The following is a 5,346-nucleotide window of genomic DNA, read 5'->3' as shown; positions in this document are numbered from 1 at the left end:
CATTTAGCCTTGAAAGGTAGCTATTAATCATCCATAAAGGCTTTTGTGTCTTCTCTAGAGCGTAGCTCAGGGAAAGCAGAGACAGCCTGGGCACGTGCATGGGGTTCTGGAGAGGGGAGGGAGCTGCTCCAGACCAGGGACAGCCGTTGTGCTCATCTGGGGAAGGTGAGAAACAGGACACAGCAAGGCATGGTTATTTAATCTGTGAAAGAGGCCAGCTGGTCACGATGAAGAGATTTTAGGGATGCAGGCTGTTAACTCTTTTTCTGACAATGTTTAGGCAAGCTGAGAATAATGGGGGTGCAGGGAAGATGAGGAGTCAATCTTTACTATGAGGCAAAGTCAACTGACCTTTTTCAAGGAAGGTTTGTCTGGCCTCTTATTCAGGCAGTTCATTCTTACATTTCATTATTCTTGCCAACAGAAAATTCTCTTGACATGAGGTGGAAACATTGCTGTTAAAATCTAAGCCTGTTACTTTTTTCCTTCTCCTCAATGAATGTAGGAAACTAACTGTTCAATTTCTCCCTGCAGCAGGGAGAGATTGTTTTATGTGTTTGAGGGCTGTTAGCATGTCATGTGTAGGTCCTAAGTTTGTTTGGACTCAAAAACTCGCTGCTCTGTGTTTCCTCCAGGGTCATGTTTCCTGGCACTGTTCTTGCAACTCTCCTATGCATTCCTTCCAGTTGGCCCACTTGAATTTTTACTTATTTATTTTTGTATTGTGAGAGCAAGGCAGTATCACAGCTGTGCCTTGCAGAGCAGGGGGCTTTTACAGATTTTGCATTCTGTATTCTGGCTCATGCATAATTCTGTTGGTACCTTAAGAAACCTGTTACAGCCTGATGTTGACTTCTGTTCAGCTTCTCTTTTATATCATTCAAGGTCCTTTTCTACACAACTGATTTCTAATTTGCTGTCTTCTGTTCTGTATTTGTGTGGTTCATTTGCTTTTACAATATCTTCATCTTGTCCCTGTTGAGCTGCATTCTGTTTTCTTTTTCCTGGGCATTATTTCCTTCTTTTGTCCACAGTGTTTTTTTCCTTTGCAATAGGTTCATTTCCTTCTAGGTTCTTGCCATCTGTAAATTTAATATGCACTCTCTGAATAAATACTGGAGTGTATTGCAGCCAGGACAGACCCCTGGTGAACCCCATGTGACACATCCTTCTGTTCTGATGCTTACTCATGTATGGCAATGCTCAGGGCAAAAATGCAAATCTACATTCCCAATTTGAGAGTTTCTTGGCCACATGATTGTAATTTTTACTTTCTCCTGGCCTTATGTATTACATTAATGACATTCTCTCTACTTAATTTTGAGAAGTATGTGTACAGTAAGGGCATCTAAAAGAATGCAGAAGTTGAAAACTGTGTCTTGCTATTGCATATGGTTCAGGTCTGTTTGCAGAGAGAATGTTGGCTGATATACTGGAAGAGAGGAAAGAAAGACTGTGATGCTGTATTCCCCCCCAACTATAATGCCTTTTTTGAGGTAGAGTTTGTCTCAGTTGGCAGCAGGCTTTGCAAACTAAAAAGAAGACAAGCTTTGAGATTAAAGAAAAAGGCAGTTGTGACTCTTTTTTCGTATAAACTAATTCTTTTAAAGTTAAAATCAGAGTTGTACCAACAAAAACTTGTTTACCTTACAGCATTGGCCAATTCTAAGTTTTGTTTTTTGTGGAGAGATCAGACACATTAGAAACTACATTTTAAGAAAACTTCTCATATCCAGGTGCTGAGGGTTGAGCTGCAGTTGAGCATTTATGCCATATTCTTTTTTTTTAATATAATTTTTCAAGAAAGACTACTTTTGTTGCATTATACATATTTTTTTTACCATTTCAAATTGCAGTAGAACATTTTTCTCCAACTTTTGTCACTTTTCTTGGGTGTTCTCACGTCACCTCATGAGAGCAATAGCTGTCTCATTGCTCTGGGGCTCAGTATCTGATTGGCTCAGTTTAGGATGATGGAGTTGCCTGGATGGTGGGAAGGAAAGACCTTCTTGTATAGTTCTGTTACTCTGCTTTTTTCTTTTGCTACCAGCAATGTCATGATTCCCAGTTTTCCTTTATCCTTCATTTCACTTTTGACTGCTCTTTGCTTTTCCTCTTCATTCTCTTTTGTTTTTTCTCTTTTGCACCTGTCTTCCCTGCAGGAAGACATTTGGTGTGTGGGGAGGTGAGGAGGCCTGTTACCAGTCAAAATATCTTGTATTTTTCCATTCCTTTCCTTCTTTCACACTTCCTGCTCTACTTCTGACAGCAGTGAAGCTTCCCAGTGTGAAAGCCTCCCCTCCTTGCTCTCACAGTGGGGATAGCTCTAAGGGCAGTCATTTTTCCATCCCTGGTGGGATTCTGCATCAGGCAATCTTTTTTAATATGATGTTGTATTCTAACTCAAGTTAGTTTTCTAGTTTTTGTTCAAATAAAGTTTGCCTTGTTTGAAATTAAAAAAAAATCATAAACCATCAAATTTAGTCTAACTTGAGTTAGGATTTTTAAATTGAGAAAGCTTAGAACTCTTGAAAAAGGCAAACAAGATTTTAAAAAATCGCAACAATTTCTACTCTTTCAGGTGAGTCCTTGCTTTAGCTGATTCAGTAATTTCCTGAAGTTATAGCAAACTGTATCCAGGCTCCTCATGTCTGGGAGGTTCTTTTTGTTCTTCCCTGAGCTGGCAGGCTCCTTGGCATGTTCTCTTTCCATGCAATGGTTTCATTGCTTCATCTGTTGCCTTAAGCATCCCATAAAGGTGTTCTTCCCTCTTCAGTTCTGGCTGATACTGTGTTTTCAAAAGAATGTAAAAAGAAATTAGAAGCAGTATATAGAGAAGAATGTGTCCCACAGCATTTGAGCAAGAGGGGTTGTCTTGAGCATTGGTGAGTGCATGGGGAAAGAGTAGATAGGCAGCACATGTACGGTTCCAGTTGTTTGGTTGGAAGGAAACTCCTGATAAGATAAATGTAAAACAGGATTCTGAATATCATTACTCACCTGGGATTTTGGAAGAGCTTCACAGTTAAATCAGAGTATAATTTTATTTAAGTGTCCCTAGTGACCATGATGTCATTATTTATTTATGCCAGTGCCCACACTTAGCTAACCACTCTCTATAAATTCAGGAAAAGACAATCCCTAGCCTGAGAAATTGTAATCTAAGGCTGAAGAGAGGTGAATATATACAGATTAGCTATATTTATTAAATTCCTAATAAATCAGGAATTCAACATTTCATTGCTTGATTTGATAATGATTGCTTATCTGATATTAATGGAAAAAATTTGCTTATGATTGATGTATAAAATCTAAGAAGAGGGCATTTTATCTAGATTAAGAAAGATTTCCTAAACTGTAGTACAGTTTCACAATTTGATCTGTATTTACTAATAGGTCTGCTTTCCTGAAACATGAGTTATGCTAAGACTAGCAATGTGCAAATTGAGCTTCTTAATCTGAAGCTCTAAAGTAAAACCATTATTGCTATGGATTTAAGAGGAACAATTTATCAGGCAGGTGTGATATTTAAAAAAAGCTAAGGTTGCAGTTACACTTGCAGAAAGACTGATTGGCAGGGAGGAACAGTAAGGTGCTGGTGATCTGTGTGGGAAGGGGTCTTTCTTGTGATGTCAAGTGTTCAGTGTTGGAGCAGGGTGTGCGTTGATTCTCTTTCCTTTTTAGTTCTCTGTTCTTCAGGTTTTAGCTTGTCCTCTGCTGCCCAGAGATATTACTCAATTGTGAACTGAAATAATTTCTCCCATTGGGTCCCGCTGAGTTTCCCCCTGTGATCTGATTTATTACCATTAAAAAAATATCTGCTAATCTTTTTTTTCTTTTTAGCACTTGCATAGAAGGTTAGGTGCCTTGCCCATAGTGTGGTAGGTGCTATGGCTGTGCTTGTTTCACAGTATCTCCTTCTGTGCACATCATCTCTTGCCTTCAGTGAGAGCTTCATACTGCCCACCTTGGCCCTTTTCCTCCCTGTCAGACCCTTTGGTAAGTGATGCTCATTCTTGCAAACATGTATTGGTTACAGAAGGCAGCTGCCTGGCCACAGCAGTGACTTGAGTGCTGCTTGCTTTCTTTTCCTGTGCTCAGGCTGAAGCCCAGGAGCTGTGAGAACCTCCTGCATAGTGCGAGCTGCAGAAATTCAGTCCTGAGTCCTGTTTGTCACTGAGCTGCAAGCATGCCTTCTAGCGAAGTATGTCATCTCAGAGGCTGCAAAAAATTACTGATTTACAGTAAGCTCAGTTCAGTTGTTCCATGGGTAATAAATGTTCCCTTCATTTTAATTAGAATTTCTTTTAGCTAGTGATTTTCATGTTGTGTTTTGTTGTATATGTCAGTCTAATAAGCTAAGAAAGTTTTCAAACCCTTGTTTTCAAAGTGTATTTTTAAGAAATGCAACTCTGGAACATTCTTGTGGTTTCTTTGTAACATTTCTTAGCTTTCTATATTCTTAAATACTGACATTGGACTCAGGTTCCAATATTTGAATTACAATCTCAGCTGAACAAAGGTATGAATTTGCAGAAAGTCTTTCTCCCAAAACAGAATAGAAAGAGATGTTGACAATTTCTATAACTATAAGCTCAAAAGTAATCTTACAGCAAAGCTGAGACATTTCATTACAGTCTGACTTTTAATGGATTTTATTTTTAAAATTTTAAATATGATGTGATGTTACCAAATATGCAAAAATCATATTAAATGTAAAGCCAAATCGTGTATTTAAAAGCACAAGAGAAGTGTCATGAAAATCAAAACATCTTAATCTTCTAAAATTCTTATTTAAACTTCACCTCCCTCTGACAATGTTCAATTTTGTGATGAAGACTATCAGGAAAAAAACCCCAATTAGCTCATATCAGCTGGGCAGTATATAGTTGTCCTACTTGTTGCAGATTCATTCTTATTTACACATCTGAATGTCATACTATCCCTCATAATCACACAGTCAGGTTATGAACTTTTTTTTCCCACTGGCTATTTTCCTTAAACCAGAGTTCTTCTCTAAGTCATTGAATTTCAGGATACTGCTTTTCCAGATCTGGATGTTTGACCTATATTCTTTGTTTGAATGAAACTAGCATTTCAAGCACCACAGCCTCTGTGTGGAACTGACCCATTCTTATCCCTTCTGCCAGAATTTGTACACTAGCTGCAGTGATTCTTTTGTATTCAGTTCAATAATAAAGGTATTTCTTATAGTTGAGCCAAGAATAGAAACTCTGTAGCAGCACCGTTTGAAATGCTTCTGTTTAGAAATGTATAAAACAAATTTTCAGTTGAAATCCATTTTATATTCAAGAATCTGCCAACTGGTGATGAACTAGATACTTG

The sequence above is a fragment of the Zonotrichia leucophrys genome, chromosome 1A (assembly GCF_028769735.1).
Source record: "Zonotrichia leucophrys gambelii isolate GWCS_2022_RI chromosome 1A, RI_Zleu_2.0, whole genome shotgun sequence".
Taxonomy (NCBI): domain Eukaryota; kingdom Metazoa; phylum Chordata; class Aves; order Passeriformes; family Passerellidae; genus Zonotrichia; species Zonotrichia leucophrys.
The sequence above is the reverse complement of the archived record's forward strand: the minus strand, read 5'-3'. Positions refer to the sequence as shown.